This window comes from Delphinapterus leucas, chromosome 15, assembly GCF_059928025.1.
Source record: "Delphinapterus leucas isolate spDelLeu-1000000601 "Yukka" chromosome 15, BTC_Dleu_Yukka2, whole genome shotgun sequence".
NCBI lineage: Eukaryota > Metazoa > Chordata > Mammalia > Artiodactyla > Monodontidae > Delphinapterus > Delphinapterus leucas.
In genome coordinates this window covers 54,369,419-54,390,005 of record NC_143143.1, presented here as the reverse complement: position 1 = coordinate 54,390,005, position 20,587 = coordinate 54,369,419, and the positions used below count along the sequence as shown (strand labels likewise).

The 20,587-nt window shown below is 39.8% G+C and overlaps 1 pseudogene; it reads right to left on the bottom strand.

Annotated features, from left to right (window-relative positions):
- Nucleotides 1-1,669: 1,669 nt before the first annotated feature.
- Nucleotides 1,670-3,009, bottom strand: LOC111165646 (pyridoxal kinase pseudogene; annotated as a pseudogene).
- Between the last annotated feature and the right edge of the window lie 17,578 nt (nt 3,010-20,587).

Genomic DNA, 20,587 nt, shown 5'->3' with positions numbered 1-20,587 from the left:
CTTGACTGACCTCCCTCTGGCCTAACATTTCAGGTTCAAATTCTTTAACATATTAATTTGTCTATCCTTTGTTTGATACTATCCATGATCCTTAGAGACCTGACACAACTTACACTAGGACACCTCACTCTGTTCCTTACTTAATTAACAAATGCCTTAAAGAGAAAAACACAAGAAAATTATGCCAGCAACCCCCTTACATCAAATACCATACAGATAGATTTTGGAAAGCCTACAAGAGAAATGACCCATGGTTTAATACCGCATTAACAAAACTTCCAACTGATGAAGCTATCAATGAGAGCACTCTAGGAGGGATCACTTGTGCTCCCCCATGTTTTGTCTTCATGTGGTATTGGAATTGATCCACTTTCCTAAAGATGGGCACATAGTCTTACTAGCTGGCAAATAGAAGGTTTATTTTTACTAGCATAATATGTTACTCCATTGTCTATACATAAGTAAGTAGATGAACCTCCTTTCTCTCTTCATTACAGAGTCAAGAGATCCATGTTAGCAAGATACCAAGATATCTCATGACAAAATCTTTTGGCAATCTTGGTTCCTAATGCAGGAGTATGTGTAAACAGAGATATGATTAGAAATCTATCACCCACCATTGGTCAAATAGTTGAGGAAACTGAAAAAAAGCATTGCAGCATAACAGACATCCCTAAATTCCTTAGCCCATATAATATTAGATAACAGAATTGCCTCATATTTTTGTTGGTTAAACAAGGAAGCATTTATGTTATTGCTCGCACTACTTGCTGCACTTATATCAACAGCTCTGGAGAAGTAGAGGCACACACACACACAATTTCCCAAAAGGGTGAAATGGCTACAAGATCAGACATTTTTTTCCCGTTTTGCTTACAAATGATTATGATTGTCATAGTATGTATTATTATTCTTTTCCTGGCTATGAAGCTACTCAGAACATGTATCACTACTTGCTTTAAGCCTACTGTTTACAGCAGGTGTAACATAGCCAGGTCATGGAAGCAACCTAAATGCCCATTGACAGACAAATGGATAAAGAAGATGTGGTACATATATACAATGGAATACTACTCAGCCATAAAAAGGAATGAAATTGGGTCATTTTTTGAGATGTGGATGGATCTAGAGACTGTCATACAGAGTGAAGTAAGTCAGAAAGAGAAAAACAAATATCGTATATTAACACATATATGTGGAACTTAGAAAAATGGTACAGATGAACCGGTTTGCAGGGCAGAAATTGAGACACAGACGTAGAGAACAAACGTATGGACACAAGGGGGGAAAGCGGCAGGGGTGGGGGTGTGATGAATTGGGTGATTGGGATTGACATGTATACACTGATGTGTATAAAACTGATGACTAATAAGAACCTGCTGTATAAAAATATAAACAAAATAAAAATTAAAAAAAAGCAGGTGTAACAATGTTTATGTGACAATTCAACATAATTGATAAAATGTATAGTCTATAAAATGTTTCCCCATTAGCATACGTCTGTGCTTGTTCACTATGTCTGATTAGACACCCCCTCCCTCCCACCCCCCAAGTGGATAACTAGGCAAATCTCTTCTTTTTTTTTTTCCTCATGAATGAAAAAAATGTCAAATTTTGGTCACAGCTCTAAGGCAGACGTTACATTTTTCACAAGGATGGAAATGGAGACACCTAACGCTGGGTGTTAAGGAGGTAGGTTCACACGGCTCTCACAGCACTATGGTCTGGATGATGATCTCTGGGTTCTTGATGTCCTTCTTGCTCTGGACAGTCCTCAGCTACAGCTGGGCTGGGCTGGGCTTCAGTCCTTCCACAGCCTTGGCTTTTGCACACTTGATGGTCTGCTGCAGAACATGGTGCATGGCCGACACAGTATTTTCACAGGCCACCTTGAGACTGTTGAGTTGCTTGTGCATCCATGCCAAGAGCACGGCAGTGAAGAGGTCCCCGGTGCCTATGGAGACTGTGTCCACCTTGCACATCTCCATGAGGATGCTCTGCATCATCATGGTGCCATCAGGGGTCTGGGTCATCTGGCTCCCTGGCATGATCAGGTAGTTAATGCCCCTTGGGGATAGCAGGTCTAAGCTGGTGATGACCACTGTGTCAAGGCCCATTAAATGCAGCATGTCCATCACTCACTGCTAAGTCTTCTTCTTGGCTGTGGATCTTTCTGCCGCTCAGCAACTCAGCCTCAAATTGGTTGGGGGTCGTGATGTCTGCAACTGGCATGACCTTCTCTCTGTAAACCAGAAGAAGGTCCTCAGGGAGGTAGATGGAAACTTCTCTGTTCCACTTGTCTCCCATCACGGGGATGCACATGACCAAGAGCCTGGAGTTCTGCTGCTTCAGCTCCTTCCTGGGGTCCACCACCATGGCCAGGAAGAACTTGTCTTTCATGTAACCTGTGAGCACATAGTTATATTTGTTCATGTTGTTCAGCTCCAGCCTGTCATACAGCTCGTGGAGCTCATCTGAGTTCAGCACTTGGCCATTCCAGTGTGAGTAGCCTGTGTGGTTTAAAAACTGGACAGAGTTCACTACATCAATCTTGAACCCCAAAATGTGTAGTGGGAGTGTGACCGCCTGATTGCCCATGTAGCCACAGATGACGTGGCTCTGAATGGAGAGCACCTGACAATCTTCCCCCTTGCCAGCTCTGCCTCAGGGGCAGGGCCGGGCAGGGTCAGTATCTCCGCCGCATGCTGGGGCTGTGCTCCACTTGGTTCCAGCTGCACTCAGTCTCTGCTCCACTGCAGCCCTGCTCAGTGAAGGCACTCTGCTTGAACGATGGGCCACCTCCCTCTTAGGCAAATCTCTTTACATGTATAAACAACAAAAACGGAAGCCTAACACTGAGGGACATGATGAACCCAGGGCAGGCAGCAACTACCCTGGCATTGAGGGACAAATATTTTGATCATCAGTGCTTTCTATTGAAAGATTTGCAATCAGAAGGGAGAAATAATGGAAGGAAATTTTCACATATTGAGGTATGGGAACGTCTGGTTTCTGGATTGTACATGATTTGACTTAAATTTTATGTTAACCTAAACAGCCTGTTTGTGGTCTATCAAACATACATTGTACATCTGCTTTAATCATTAAAGAAAAGAGTACATTGACTAGAAGTAAAGAATGTCCACATTAACAATAAAGATTAAATGCCTCTCTTCCTGTGATGCCAATGCTGGTATTCCTTCAGTGATAAGACTGCCTTCCTAGGTGTCAAAGACATACTGACTTGCTGTGTATGTGCTGATCTGTTTATTTTTGAAACCTTGAAAGGATGGTGTCCCTGACTTGTTTGATGTTCTTTGTTCTGACAAGATGTACAACTGTGCTGAAAACCATGCTTCTCCAGAGCAGTTCCTCAGATTAATCTGAGAGCCTGTCTCCCTGACCATAGTCCTTAATTTGGGTCAAATAAAACTCTTTTATTTTCCTATTATAGATTTTTTATTGATTATTTTTGAAGACATCTGTGTGAGAGCTGAAACAAGAAGGCAGACTACTGCCTTGCTCTACCTCACCTGGGCACAAGCATGTTAGAGATGACTCAAATTTTTTGTTGTCTACCACAAAAGCACCTTGAGTATTAATTTTGGAGTTACAAATAAATTTTAGCTAGTAGACAAATTCACAAATATGGAACCATCGAGTAGTGAGGCTCCACTGTATAGAGATATGGACTTGACACCCAGGAGAAAGAGCTAAAAGAATTAGAAATAGTTGCCTCTGGGCACAGGACACTGGATGGCAAGGAGCGAGTTATGGGACGTTGCTTTTAATCAAGTATAAATTTTAATTTGTTAACAAATTTAAAATGAATAATTTTTCAAAAATATTTTAAACCACTCCTTCTTCCATGACTTCTTCTCCCCTTCATCCAGGCTGGTGGAAAATGTAATCCATCATTATTGGGTTTCACTTCCCTGACCTCCAGCATCTCAAGAATATCCTGAGATTATTTTAGAAAAGGCAGCGCTTTCTGGAAGGGCTCTCTGGACTCCAGTCTCACTGGTCTCTAAAAATTTGTCTTCTCTAAGTACTTACTTGAAAGAAATGTCTCTCTTTTTCTGATCCCAGTTTGAGACTGGATCTTGCCCTGTGGCTTCCAGGGCCACAATGAATACCTCTCTTGCATTTTTCTGGGAAGAGGCTGGTTCTTGGGAACGGGGCAGGGGCAGATGGAAACCTCAACTTCTCAGTAGGAATTGCAAATGACAGATGTTTCCAATCCTTGACCACTGGGAAGGGTAAGTTCAAGCTTGCAGTTTCCTGAGTCATGAAGGCAACATTTAGCCTTTTCTTGAGCACTATCTGTGTCCCAGACACAGTGTCTAGTTCTTTGTATGCATTTCGTTACTTAATCCTCACAACCTAAGGGGACATTTTACAGATGAGGAAACTGAAGCTTAGGGAGCTTAAGCAATTTGCTCAAGGTCATCCAGCTACTAAGTGGCAAACTTGGGATTTGAACTTACACCTGGTTAACTCTCACACCAATGCTCTCAACAGCTCACAATACTATTGGCACACACATGCAGTATTCCTTTTGCAAATTTCAAATTCTACTTAGTTTTGATAGGTTGAATTTCTGGCAGCTTCTGAGAGCTTATTGCCATTTATGAGGACTTTATCTTGGCAGGATGGTTTCCTTAGAGTCCACCAAGGAAGGTGTGCTTTTTGTTGCTTCTTACTTTGTTTAGACTGTTCCTTCCATCTGTACTGCCTTCCCTGACCCTTTCTTTGTGTATAATTCCTAGCCATCCTTTAAGAACTAGCACTGTAGGTGGTGAAGCTGTGGGAAGCACAGGTGGAGGAAGGAGAAATTTTAACCTTGAATGAAGATTGACATTTAAATTTTTACATGGAACTGGACTATCTCTTACCAAAGTGAGATTTTTTTTTTTTAAAAGGACCACTGATGTTGGGAGCACTTTTCATGATCTAAGAGTGTCCAAGTGTTTTATAAAACTTGCCCTGATTTTCATCCAAGGAGCGAAATATAAATACCCTTTCTCACATCAACAGGTAGAATTGGAAACAAATAAAATAGTTTTAAAAAATTATGCTGCATGAGTCTTGCTTAGTTATTGTATTAATAATACATATATTTATACAATACTTAACATGATTGCAAGCTTTCTACTGTTTGGATAAACATAATTTATTTTAAACCATTAAATCTACTGTTTCAAATTGTCTCCATTTTCCCCCAATTTAAGACTATGCTGGACATCTTGTTAAATTTTTGTTCATGTATGTAAAAGTTTAAAGGGTTTTGGTATGATTGCAAATATTTTTTGCCAGAATATTCTCTCCAGAAATATATCAGAGCTCCTCTAAGATTATTATGCATTGTTACTATCACTGTCCTGTATGAAATATTGTGCTCTACTAGGCCCTTGGGATACCTGCCTTTGACACTCAACTGAAAGAGCAAGGGACATGTGGCAACAATATAATAATGATAATGTATGTGTTTATTATTTTACAGTTTCATTTACCTTAATAAATGAACAGTTTCATGTACCTTTCATATTCAAGGCTTCTCAAACTATACTGTGCAGATAAATCATTTGGGTATCTTTTTTTTTTAACATCTTTATTGGGGTATAATTGCTTTACAATGGTGTGTTAGTTTCTGCTTTATAACAAAGTGGATCAGTTATACATATACATATGTTCCCATATCACTTCCCTCTTGCATCTTCCTCCCTCCTACCCTCCCTATCCCACCCCTCAAGGTGGTCACAAAACACTGAGCTGATATCCCTGTGCTATGCGGCTGCTTCCCACTAGCTATCTACCTTACGTTTTGTACTGTATATATGTTCATGCCTCTCTCTCGCTTTGTCACAGCTCACCCTTCCCCCTCCCCATATCCTCAAGTCCGTTCTTCGGTAGGTCTGCGTCTTAATTCCTGTCTTACCCGTAGGTTCTTCATGACATTTTTTTTCTTAAATTTCATATATATGTGTAAGCATACGGTATTTGTCTTTCTCTTTCTGACTTACTTCACTCTGTATGACAGACTCTAGGTCTATCCACCTCATTAAAAATAGCTCAATTTCGTTTCTTTTTATGGCTGAGAAATATTCCATTGTATATATGTGCCACATCTTCTTTATCCATTCATCCATTGATGGGCACTTAGGTTGTTTCCATCTCCGGGCTATCGTAAACAGAGCTGCAATGAACATTTTGGTACATGACTCTTTTTGAATTATGGTTTACTCAGGGTATATGCCCAGTAGTGGGATTGCTGGGTCATATGGGAGTTCTATTTGTAGTTTTTTAAGGAACCTCCATACTGTTCTCCATAGTGGCTGTACCAATTCACATTCCCACCAGCAGTGCAGGAGTGTTCCCTTTTCTCCACACCCTCTCCAGCATTTACTCTTTCTAGATTTTTTGGTGATGGCCATTCTGACTGGTGTGAGATGATATCTCATTGTAGTTTTGGTTTGCATTTCCCTAATGATTAATGATGTTGACCATTCTTCCATGTATTGTTGGCAGTCTGTATATCTTCTTTGGAGAAATGTCTATTTAGGTCTTCTGCCCATTTTTGGATTGGGTTGTTTGTATTTTTGTTATTGAGCTGCATGAGCTGCTTGTAAATTTTGGAAATTAACCCTTTGTCAGTTGCTTCATTTGCAAATATTTTCTCCCATTCTGAGGGTTGTCTTTCGGTCTTGTTTATGGTTTCCTTTGCTGTGCAAAAGCTTTGAAGTTTCATTAGGTCCCATTTGTTTATTTTTGTTTTTATTTCCATTTCCCTAGGAGGTGGGTAAAAAAGGATCTTGCTGTGATTTATGTCATAGAGTGTTCTACCTATGTTTTCCTCTAAGAGTTTGATAGTTTCATTTAGGTCTTTAATCCATTTTGAGCTTATTTTTGTGTATGGTGTTAGGGAGTGATCTAATCTTATACTTTTACATGTACCTGTCCAGTTTTCCCAGCACCACTTATTAAAGAGGCTGTCCTTTCTCTACTGTACATTCCTGTGTCCTTTATCAAACATAAGGTGACCATATGTGCGTGGGTTTATCTCTGGGCTTTCTATCCTGTTCCATTGATCTATCTTTCTGTTTTTCTGCCAGTAAGATACTGTCTTGATTACTGTAGCTTTGTAGTATAGTCTGAAGTCAGGGAGCCTGATTCCTCCAGCTCCGTTTTTCGTTCTCAAGATTAATTTGGCTATTCGGGGTCTTTTGGGTTTCCATACAAATTGTGAAAATTTTTGTTCTAGTTCTGTGAAAAATGCCAGTGGTAGTTTGATAGGGATTGCATTGAATCTGTAGATTGCTTTGGGTAGTAGAGTCATTTTCACAATGTTGATTCTTCCCATCCAAGAACATGGTATATCTCTCCATCTATTTGTATCATCTTTAATTTCTTTCAACAGTGTCTTATAATTTTCTGCATACAGGTCTTTTGTCTCCTTAGGTAGGTTTATTCCTAGATATTTTATTCTTTTTGTTGCAGTGGTAAATGGGAGTGTTTTTTTGATTTCACTTTCAGATTTTTCATCATTAGTGTATAGGAATGCCAGAGTTTTCTGTGCATTAATTTTGTGTCCTGCAGCTTTACCAAATTCATTGATTAGCTCTAGTAGTTTTCTGGTAGCATCTTTAGTATTCTCTATGTATAGTATCATGTCATCTGCAAACAGTGACAGCTTTACTTCTTCTTATCCGATTTGGATTCCTTTTATTTCATTTTCTTCTCTGATTGCTGTGGCTAATACTTATAAAACTGTACTGAATAAGACTGGTGAGAGTGGGCAACCTTGTCTTGTTCCTGATCTTAGTGGAAATGCTTTCAGTTTTTCACCATTGAGGATGATGTTGGCTGTGGGTTTGTCATATATGGCCTTTATTATGTTGAGGAAAGTTCCCTCTATGCCTACTTTCTGCAGGGTTTTTATCATAAATGGGTGTTGAATTTTGTCGAAAGCTTTTTCTGCATCTATTGAGATGATCATATGGTTTTTCTCTTTCAATTTGTTAATATGGTTTATCACATTGATAGATTTGCGTATATTGAAGAATCCTTGCATTCCTGGAATAAACCCCACTTGATCATGGTGTATGATCCTTTTAATGTGCTGTTGGATTCTGTTTGCTAGTATTTTGTTGAGGATTTTTGCATCTATGTTCATCAGTGATATTGGCCTGTAGTTTTCTTTCTTTGTGACATCCTTGTCTAATTTTGGTATCAAGGTGATGGTGGCCTCGTAGAATGAGTTTGGGAGTGTTCCTCCCTCTGCTATATTTTGGAAGAGTTTGAGAAGGATAGGTGTTAACTCTTCTCTAAATGTTTGATAGAATTCGCCTGTGAAGCCATCTGGTCTGGGCTTTTGTTTGTTGGAAGATTTTTAATCACAGTTTCAATTTCAGTGCTTGTGATTGGTCTGTTCATATTTTCTATTTTCCTGATTCAGTCTTGGCAGGTTGTGCATATCTAAGAATTTGTCCATTTCTTCCAGGTTGTCCATTTTATTGGCATAGAGTTGCTTGTAATAATCTCTCATGATCTTTTGTATTTTTGCAGTGTCTCTTGTTACTTCTCCTTTTTCATTTCTAATTCTATTGATTTGAGTGTTCTCCCTTTTTTTCTTGATGAGTCTGGCTAATGGTTTGTCTATTTTGTTTATCTTCTCAAAGAAGCAGCTTTTAGTTTTATTGATCTTTGCTATCATTTCCTTCATTTCTTTTTTATTTATTTCTGATCTGATTTTTACGATTTCTTTCCTTTTGCTAACTTTGGGTTTTTTTTGTTGTTCTTTCTTTAATTGCTTTAGGTGCAAGGTGAGGTTGTTTATTTGAGATGTTTCCTGTTTCTTAAGGTGGACTTGTATTGCTATAAACTTCCCTCTTAGAACTGTTTTTGCTGCATCCATAGGTTATGGGTCATCGTGTCTCCATTGTTATTTGTTTCTAGGTATTTTTTAATTTCCTCTTTGATTTCTTCTGTGATCACTTCGTTATTAAGTAGTGTATTGTTTAGCCTCCATGTGTTTGTATTTTTTACAGTTATTTTCCTGTAATTGATATCTAGTCTTATGGCATTGTTGTCAGAAAAGATACTTGATACAATTTCAATTTTCTTAAATTTTCCAAGGCTTGATTTGTGACCCAAGATATGATCTATCCTGGAGGATGTTCCATGAGCACTTGAGAAAAATATGTATTCTGTTGTTTTAGGATAGAATGTCCTATAGATATCAATTAAGTCCATCTTGTTTAATGTATCGTTTAAAGCTGGTGTTTCCTTATTTATTTTCATTTTGGATCATCTGCCCATTGGTGAAAGTGGGGTGTTAAAGTCCCCTACTATGAATGTGTTACTGCCGATTTCCCCTTTTATGGCTGTTAGTATTTGCCTTATGTATTGAGGTGCTCCTATTTTGGGTGCATAAATATTTACAATTGTTATATCTTCTTCGTGGATTGATCCCTTGATCATTATGTACTGTCATTCTTTGTCTCTTGTAATAGGCTTTATTTTAAAGTCTATTTTGTCTGATATGAGAATTGCTACTCCAGCTTTCTTTTGGTTTCCATTTGCATGGAATATCTTTTTCCATCCCCTTACTTTCAGTCTGTATGTGTCTCTAGGTCTGAAGTGGGTCTCTTGTAGACAGCATATATATGGGTCTTGTTTTTGTATCCATTCAGCCAATCTGGGTCTTTTGGTGGGAGCATTTAGTCTATTTACATTTAAGGTAATTATCAATATGTAGGTTTTTATTGCCATTTTCTACATTGTTTCGAGTTCGTTATTGTAGGTCTTTTCCTTCTCTTGTGTTTCTTGCCTCGAGAAGTTCCTTTAGCATTTGTTGTAAAGCTGGTTTGGTGGTGCTGAACTCTCTTAGCTTTTGCTTGTCTGTAAAGGTTTTAATTTCTCCATCAAATCTGAATGAGATCCTTTCTGGGTAGAGTAATCTTGGTTGCAGGTTTTTCTCCTTCATCACTTTCTGTATGTCCTGCCACTCCCTTCTGGCTTGCAGAGTTTCTGCTGAGAGATCAGCTGTTAACCTTATGGGGATTCCCTTGTGTGTTATTTGTTGTTTTTCCCTTGCTGCTTTTAATATGCTTTCTTTGTATTTAATTTTTGGCAGTTTGATTACTATGTGTCTTGGCATATTTCTCCTTGGATTTATCCTGTATGGGACTCTCTGTGCTTCCTGAACTTGATTAACTATTTCTTTTCCCATATTAGGGATGTTTTCAACTATAATCTCTTCAAATATTTTCTCAGTCCCTTTCTTTTTCTCTTCTTCTTCTGGAACCCTTATAATTCAAATGCTGGTGTGTTTAATGTTGTCCCAGAGGTCTCTGAGAGTGTCCTCTGTTCTTTTCATTCTTTTTTCTTTATTCTGCTCTGCAGTAGTTATCTCCACTATTTTATCTTCCAGGTCACTTATCTGTTCTTCTGCCTCAGTTATTCTGCTATTGATCCCATCTAGAGTATTTTTCATTTCATTTATTGTGTTGTTCATCGTTGTTTGTTTCATCTTTAGTTCTTTTAGGTCCTTGTTAAATGTTTCTTTCATTTTGTCCATTCTATTTCCAAGATTTCGGATCATCCTTACTATCATTATTCTGAATTCTTTTTCAGGTAGACTGCCTATTTCCTCTTCATTTGTTAGGTCTGGTGTGTTTTTGTCTTGCTCCTTCATCTGCTGTGTGTTTTTCTGTCTTCTCATTTTGCTTATCTTACTGTGTTTGGGGTTTCATTTTTGCAGGCTGCACGTTCGTAGTTTCCGTTGTTCTTGATATCTGTCCCCGATGGCTAAGTTTGGGTCAGTGGGTTGTGTAGGCTTCCTGGTGGAGGGGACTAGTGTCTGTGTCCTGGTGGATGAGGCTGGATCTTGTCTTTCTGGTGGGCAGGTCCATGTCTGGGGGTGTGTTTTGGGGTGTCTGTGGACTTATTATGATTTTATGCAGCCTCTCTGCTAATGGGTGGGGTTGTGTTCCTGTTTTGCTAGTTGTTTGGCATAGGGTGTTCAGCACTGTAGCTTGCTGGTCGTTGAGTGAAGCTGGGTGCTGGTGTTGAGTTGGAGATCTCTGGGAGGTTTTCACCTTTTGATATTATGTGGAGCTGGGAGGTCTCTTGTTGACCAGTGTCCTGAAGTTGACTCTCCCATATCAGTGGCACAGCACTGACTCCTGGTTGCAGCACCAACAGCCTTTCATCCACACGGCTCAGAATAAAAGGGAGAAAAAGTAGAGAGAAAGAATTAGTAGAAGTAGGAGGAAAGAACGACAGAAAGAAAGAAAGGAGGGAAGGAAGGAAGGAAGGAAGAAACAAAGAAGAAAAGAAGGAAAGAAGGAAAGAAAGAAAGAAAGGAGGGAGGGAGGGAAGGTTGGTGGGAGGAAGGAAGGAAGGAAGGAAGGGAGAAGGTAAGGAAGGAAAAAATATAAAGTAAAATAAAATAAATTAAAATATAATAAAGTTATTAAATTAAAAAATAATTATTAAGAAAAAAAATTAAAAAAAAACTGGACAGATAGAACCTTAGGACAAATGGTGGAAACAAAACTATACAGACAAAATCTCACACAGAAGCATACACATACACACTGAGAAAAAGAGGAAAAAGGGAAAATAATCATAAATCTTGCTCTCAAAGTCCATCTCCTCAATTTGGGATGATTCGTTGTCTAAAGGAGGGAAGGAAGGAAAGAAAGAAAGAAGATAAAGTAAAATAAAATAAAGTTATTAAAACTATTAAGAAAAAAAATTAAAAAAAAAAACGGACAGATAGAACCCTAGGACAAATGGTGGAAGCAAAGCTATACAGACAAATTCTCACACAGAAGCATACACATACACGCTCACAAAAAGAGGAAAAGGGGAAAAAATCATAAATCTTGCTTTCAAAGTCCACCTCCTCAATTTGGGATGATTCATTGTCTATTCATGTCTATTCATGTATCCACAGATGCAGGGTACATCAAGTTGATTGTGGAGATTTAATCCGCTGCTTCTGAGGCTGCTGGGAGAGATTTCCCTTTCTCTTCTTTGTTCTCACAGCTCCCAGGGGCTCAGCTTTGAATTTGGCCCCGCCTCTGCGTGTAGGTCGCTGGAGGGCGTCTGTGTTTTGCTCAGACATGAAGGGGTTATAGGAGCCGCTGATTCGGGGGCTCTGGCTCACTCAGGCCGGGGGGAGGGAGGGGCTCGGATTGCGGGTCGAGCCTGCGGCGGCAGAGGCCGGCATGACATTGCACCAGCCCGAGGCCCGCCGTGTGTTCTCCCGGGTAAGTTGTCCCTGGATCCCGGGAACCTGGCAGTGGCGGGCTGCACAGGCTCCCCGGAAGAGGGGTGTTGATAGTGACCTGTGCTCGCACACAGGCCCCTTGGTGGCAGCAGCAGCAGCCTTGGCGTCTCCCACCCATCTCTGAGGTCCGCGCTTTTTGCCGCGGCTCGCGCCCATCTCTGGGATTCGTGCTTTTAGCCATGGGTTGTGCCCGTTTCTGGCGTTCCTTTAAGCAGCGCTCTTAATCCCCTCTCCTCGTGCACCAGGAAACAAAGAGGGAAGAAAAAGTCTCTTGCCTCTTCGGCAGCTCCAGACCTTTCCCCGGACTCCCTCCCAGCTAGCCGTGGTGCACTAACCCTTTCAGGCTGTGTTCACGCTGCCAACCCCAGTCCTCTCCCTGCGCCCCGACCAAAGCCCGAGCCTCAGCTCGCAGTCCCGCCTGCGCTGGCGGGCGAGCAGACAAGCCTCTCTGGCTGGTGAGTGACGGTCGGCACCGATCCTCTGTGAGGGAATCTCCCCGCTTTGCCCTCCGCACCCCTGTTGCTGTGCTCTCCTCCGCGGCTCCAAAGTTCCCCCTCCGCCACCCGCAGTCTCTGCCTGCGAAGGGGCTTCCTAGTGTGTGGAAACCTTTCCTCCTTCACAGCTCCCTCCCACTGGTGCAGGTCCCATCCCTATTCTTTTGTGTCTGTTTTTTCTTTTTTTCTTTTGCCCTACCCAGGTACGTGGGGAGTTTCTTGCCTTTTGGGAGGTCTGAGGTCTTCTGCCAGCATTCAGTAGGTGTTCTGTAGGAGTTGTTCCACGTGTAGATGTATTTCTGGTGTATCTGTGGGGAGGAAGGTGATCTCCGCGTCTTACTCTTCCGCCATCTTCAGAACACCCCCCCCCATTTGGGTATCTTGTTAAGATGCAAATTCTGACTCAGTGGGTCTGAGTTGGGGCCTGAGAACCTGCATTCCAGCAAACTCCCAGATGTTGCTGATGCCACTGGTCTCAAAACTACATTGTGAATAACTAGTCTTTGTTTATCTTAATTCCTGTGATAATCTAACAAATAACAAAAACCTCAAGTTAAGTAATTTGTCTTCAGTCCTGACAATGCAGCTTCTTTCAGTCATTCATTTGTTCACTCACTCACTCCTTCAGGCACTGTGGAGACTGAAGCCAGTGAAACCAAGCCCCACCTTTGTGGGACTTGTCTTTAGTGGAGAAGACCGACTATAGGTGAGTAAATAAATAAATACAAATAAAACAATTTCAGGTAATAAAAGTGTTTACAAAGGAAAATAAAGTAGGGCAAGAGATTAACTATTAATAGGGGTCTTCTGGATCTAAAGTTTACTCTCTATACCCGTCGATTAAAGATATGGCCTTCACTATTGCGTAACACTTCGTAGGTCATGTTTTGCTATCAAATCTCTTCCCCCTACTTAGTTTTCACGATATCCCTGTGATAAGTTTAGGCAAGGATTCCACATAATCCAGCTGGTGAACCATTCAAACTTCTTGCACTAAAATACAGAGGGAGAGAGGCACCCTCCTTAAATAAAAGGTCTTTTGTTTTCATTTGAGTTGACAAAGGAACCTTTGGCCTCTTCTTGCCAATCTCACTCATCGAGGTCGAAGGGGAAGAGAGATGGGAGAGATGACTGATTGTGTGTGTGTGTGTAGGTGTGTGTGTGTGTGTGTGTGCACCACACTCAATCCATTTGTCTTGGAAGACTACATCTAGCTGTTAGGATATTTTGGTTGTAGGCAACATAAACCAATTCTGTCTTAAAAGGGTAAACAAATAAAATTGAAAGATATGATTAGGTAGGTATAGTTCACAGAATCAGGGAAAAGCTCCCCATTAGACTTTGGAAAGCACAGAAACCATGGCAGATCATGGATCTAGGGAGTCCCTTTAGGCTTCTCTCTTCAGATGAATGGGCTCCGTATGGTTTCAGGCTTTGTGTCTGTTAGGGGTTGAATTGTATCCTGCCAAAATATATGTTGAAGTCCTAGCACCCAATACCTGCAAATGTGATCTTATTGGGAAGTAGGGTCTTTGCAGATGTACTCAAGTTAAGACGAGGTCATACTGGAGTAGTGTGGCCAATCCAATATGTCTGGTCCCCTTATTAGAGAAGTGACAGAGACATGTGAGGAGAAGATGGCCATTGACAATGGAGGCAGAGATTGGAGTGACACATCTAAAACCCAAGGAATGCCAAGGATTGCCAGCAAACACCAGAAGATAGAAGAGGCAAGGATGGATTCTCCCCTACAGATTTCAGAGAAAGCATGACCCTGTCAACAACCTGATTTCAAAATTCTACACTCCAGAATTGTGAGACAAAAAATTTCTGTTGTTTTAAGCCATTCAGTTTGTGGTACTTTGTTATGGCAGCCCTAGGAAACAAATACAATGCTTTTCTGCTCCAGGTTCAACCTCCAAGGAGCAAACATCTGAGTAGCCCAGCTTATGTAATGTGCACATTCATGAGATCATATTTGGAGGGGTGGGCAGTTCTTCAATGAGTAAATAGATGCTGTTGCCAGCAGTAGGGAGAATGGGTGAGGGCAGCAAAATAAGGATATGTACCTGGTATGAACCCGTGAGTGCTGCTGGAGCCCCATGACCTGGGGTGGGGGTGGAGGAGTGATTTAGGAATGTTCAGGCCACTTCCTTGGGTTGCTCCAAACCCTGGTGGTGTTTCTGTGAGTTCTTCCTGACTGGAGCAAATTCAAACCTCTTTACAAATTGAACATTATCACAAGGATCTTGATAACTATACTGAAATTTTCCATTTTTAAAATCACCCACCCACATATGCACCAAACAATAAACAATTTATCTGTTTACCCACCCATCCATCCACTCCTTGACCTATGCACCCTTCTCATCACTGTTAACTGATCTATATGTTTATCCACTCATCTACTCTACCACCTGTTCATCTAACTATCCATAAATGAGCACCTACGTTTGTCAGGCAATATTCTTTTTTTTTCATCTTTTGGTCACACTGCACACCTTGTGGGAGCTTAGTTCCCTGGCCAGGGAGTGAACCCAGGCCCATGGCAGTGAAGGCACCGAGTCTTAACCACTGGACTGCCAGGGAATTCCCCGTTAGGCAATGTTCTTCAGTTTGTTCATTTATTCAGTCATTCATTCAATAAATCAATCAGTATTTGTTGAGTGCCTCCTCCATTTCAGACAATGTTCTAGGTGGTGGAGATAAAGCAATGAATAAGAAGATATGGTCTCTGCCCTCATGGAGTTTGCAATATTGTTGTAAAGGTAGATGTTAAACCAATAACTAGGAAGACAATATGTGAGGCAACTTCTCCTTTTGTTGTAATTCCTTTTCCTCTTGTACCTATCTCTGTTTAGTGTGTATGGAAAACTTTGATTTTGGAAAATTTACAGAGCATAGAGCGTAGGCAGATGACTGGATTGGAGAAAAGGAACATCACTTCCTGAGGTGAGTGAGATTGAAGTCCACTAGAGTCTAAGCTCCTGGAGGGCAAGAAGAGTGTATATTTTAATTCATCACTTTTTCCCAGGACTTGTCACAGAGAAGGCACCAAACAAATATGTGCTAAATGATAAAAAGGGCAAATATTTACTCTGTAATTTCCTGAGTTTTGACCCTTTGAAATATTTTTTTTTTCTGATTCTGGCACTTTCAAGATCATAGTTTATTTATTACTTCAGATAAAAAGATAGTATACATATTAGGGAATCCCTTAAAATTCAACTCTAGCATTATACAACATCTATAACTTTTGCACTGAATGTTAACCAAAAAAAGCTCTAAACACCTGAAAGCCCCACTAGTAACATGAACTATGGTAATAAAAAATTTAATTTGCTCAATATATAGTATTTACATTATGAAATCAATGGTGATACGATAAACAGTGATAAAGAAATAGTAAAAATAAACTTTACAAAGCAAAGTTTTATATTCTTACAATATGCTAATTTTCATAATTGCATATAAAAATTAAAACATAGCAGAGCTTTCTGTTACAGAATTCTTAATTATCTGAGTTGTAGTCATTACTTGCTAACGATTTACATGCAACATTTGCTAGTACTGACATTTTATTTTTTTCCCCCAAGAACGTGTAAGTAGATATTTATTTAAGAGCAGACATTAATTTACTTGTGGACAGGAAAAGATAAAACTGTACTCAAGATTCGTACTGGTCACAAGCCTCTTCTCTATAGAAATGATAAAAATAGTAAGACCGAAAAAAATTCCTGAAAGGAGATGCATAGGCAAAGAGTACCATGAATGGCACAGCTCAAAAAATCTTGGGACCAATTAGACACACATCTTTTCTCTCTCCTTCAATGATGAGAGGTCTATTTTGCCATCAAATTATAATAACTGTAGCAAGTAAAGGGTACCATCAAATTATAATAACTGTAGCAAGTAAAGGGTACCAGTTATACAACTAATTAAACCTTGCAAAATACTAAGATGGGCAGGGGTGGCCAGAAGAAGGAACAATTTCCATATAATTCAAACTATATACAGCATAACTAGAATGGGAGCTCATCCCAAACTGGCTATATGAAACAATTGGACTTTTATGATTTAATAGTTAAAATTATAACAAGTGTAATAATACAATAGAGTTACATGGGAAGCAAGAGCCAAGGGGCACTTTATATTATTTACTGTGTATTTCAGTTTAAAAATAATTTTGCTAAGTATACATCTCAACTGAGGTCTATGTATAAAATTTACTAACAGATACAGATATTTACCTTTGGTGACTTAAAGGCCTTTTTGTGACTTCTGTCTGAATTGCAGGCAGAATGCTAGATGTACATGCACATGTGGAAAAACTCAACCTGAGGTAATCCAAAAGATGTGCATGTGAGGAGCCTGGAGGTACTCTGACAGTCAAAGCACACCAGAACCCAAACAGGCAACAGTGAGGGTGGCTACAAGGAATGGAATGCCAGTATGGCAGAAAGAGGAAGGCCAGCAGAATCCTGCATACATACACAAAAGAAAAAGCCACCCACCATTTCATAAAACAAAAGCCAATTATAGTGTGGGAAGTGCAAACTGCAGAAAATCAGAAGTCCACAGAAGAAAAATGACTGGCTCCTGTGAGAGAAAGGAGGACGCTTCGTTCTGAGCAGGGTCACTTGGTGAAGGCTGTCATGGTCACCCAGAGCACCTTGTTGGTGCTGGCCTTCAGACACTCCACCTCAGAGACCCTTTGAAATATTTAAGGACAATACTTAAAAAAAATAAAGACAATACTTAAACAAAAAGAAATTAGGGACGACCTTAAGTAATATTTTTACAGATTTCTGTAGCTGTTCTATCTCCATTGTAGAGATAAAAAAACCATCCCAGGAAACTGAGAGGAAATATAGACAAAAGAATTCAGAATAGACAATTCAAAGATGATTGCACTTTAAGGACTCCCAAAGAGCAAAAATAAATGCTAGGAAAATCATTCTCAGCATTGTGAAGCTTGGCAGGACTCAGACAAAAAACTTATTTCAGTATATTTTCAACATACGTTATAATGCTTTTTAAAATGTATTTTTCTCGATTCTAAGATGCACATCAGTGGTAGAAGATGTAGAATGGAGAGCCCCACGGGGAACCTCACTCTCTCTTCCTCAAAGGATCACCTGAGTTCTTCCACACTCTTTTTGGGAGAGTTCCTGAATGAAAGCCAAGCTGTTCCTATGTTCCTCTGACAGTCCTTTACTGAGGAGACACCAAAGGGCAATAAGAGGGAATTTTATGGCACCGCTGGTAAGTGGTGCCTTCAGTCCAGCTGCTTGGGACCCAGCTGGGAGAACTTGAGACAGATGGCCACACCAGGGACATTAACAAGTGGAGATTCTAGGTTTGAGAAGGTTCCCTCCATCTATTTCCAATTGAGGTGATCAGGTAGCAGTGGGGAGGATGGAAGTGAGAGAACATAGCACATCACACCTACCAGCTGCTGAGTCTTTGGAAGTCTCTTTATAATTTCATTTATTTATTTTTATTAAAGTATAGTTGATTTACAATATTATGTTAGTTTCAGGTGTACAGCACAGTGATTCAGTTTTTAGAGGTTACACTCCATTTATAGTTATTATAAAATAATGGCTATATTCTTTGTGATGTATAATACATCCTGGTAGCTTATTTATTTTATACATAGTAGTTTGTACTTAATCCCCTACTCCAATCTTGCCCCTCTCCCCACTGGTAAACACTAGTTTGTTCTCTATATCTGTCAGTCTGTTATATTCATCCATTAAAATTTTTTTAGATTCCACATATTAGTGAAAACATACAGTATATTTGTCTTTCTCTGTCTGACATATTTCACTTAGCATAATACTGTCCAGGTCCACCCATGTTGCTGCAAATGAATTTTTTTATGGTTGAGTAGTATTCCACTGTGTATATATACCACATCTTCTTTATGCATCATCTGTTGATGGGCACTTAGGTTACTTCCATACATTGGTTATTATAAATAATGCTGCTATGAACATTGGGGTGCATATAACTCTGGAAGTCTATTAGTTAAAATCCCAGAAACACACAAATGTTATCCATAAGCCACTATCCAGAAATGATAAACTTGTTAATATTTGGATGTAAGTTTCTTTAGTCATTTTTTTCTGTCTCTATATAGAAAAATATACAGAAAAATATTTTTGACAATAATAAGGTTCATATATACAGTTTTATAAACTGCCTCTACCATCTAAAGGATTAATGTATAATACATTACATATTAATGTATTTTTTTCCCATTAAATATTATTAGTCAATGGATATTTGTTTACTACCTGGCCCTACTATGCTACTTGCCGAGGGACTTTTTAAAAACATAAATTTATTTATTTATTTTTGGCTGCATTGTGTTTTTGTTGCTGTTCATGGGCTTTCTCTAGTTGCGGTGAGTGGGGGCTTCTCTTCAGTGCGGTCCACAGGCTTCTCATGGCGGTGGCTTCTCTTGTTGCGGAGCAGAGGCTCTAGGCGCATGGGCTTCAGTAGATCTGGCATGGAGGCTCAGTAGTTGTGGAGCAGGGGCTGAGTTGCTCCACGGCATGTGGGATCTTCTGGGACCAGGGCTCGAACCCATGTCCCCTGCTTTGGCAGTAGGATTCTTTTACACACACACACACACACACACACACACACACATATATATATTTAGGTCCATATTTTTTTAATTTATTTTTTTATACAGCAGGTTCTTATTAGTCATCAGTTTTATACACATCAGTGTAAACATGTCAATCTCAATGTCCCAATTCATCACACCCCCTCCCCCTCCCCCATGCCGCTTCCCCCTCTTGGTGTCCATATGTTTGTTCTCTACATCTGTGTCTCCATTTCTGCCCTGAAAACAGGTTCATCTGTACCATTTTTCTAGGTTCCACATATATGCGTTAATATACGATATTTGTTTTTCTCTTTCTGACTTACTTCATTCTGTATGACAGCCTCTAGATCCATCCACTTTTCTACAAATGACCCAATTTCATCCCTTTTTTATGGCTGAGTAATACTCCATTGTATATATGTACCACATCTTCTTTAACCATTTGTCTGTCGATGGGCATTTAGGTTGCTTCCATGACCTGGCTGTTATAAATAGTGCTGCAATGAACATTGGGGTGCATGTGTCTTTTTGAATTATGGTTTTCTCTGGGTATATGCCCAGTAGTGGGATTGCTGGGTCATATGGTAATTCTATTTTTAGTTTTTTAAGGAACCTTCATACTGTTCTCCAGAGTGGCTGTATCAATTTACATTCCCACCAACAGTGCAAGAGGCTTCCCTTTGCTCCACACCCTCTCCAGCATTTGTTGTTTGTAGATTTTCTGATGATGACCATTCTAACTGGTGTGAGGTGATACCTCAATTGTAGTTTTGATTTGCATTTCTCTAATAATTAGTGATGTTGAGCAGCTTTTCATGTGCCTCTTGGCCATCTGTATGTCTTCCTTGGTGAAATGTCTATTTAGGTCTTCAGCCCATTTTTGGATTGGGTTGTTTGTTTGTTTAATATTGAGCTACATGAACTGTTTATATATTTTGGAGATTAATCCTTTGTCCATTGATTCATTTGCAAATATTTTCTCCCATTCTGAGGGTTGCCTTTTCGTCTTTTTTATGGTTTCCTTTGTTGTGTAAAAGCTTTTAAGTTTCATTAGGTGCCATTTGTTTAATTTTTTGTTTTTATTTCCATTACTCTAGCAGGTGGATCAAAAAAGGTCTTGCTGTGATTTCTGTCATAGAGTGTTCTTCCTATGTTTTCCTCTAAGAGTTTTGC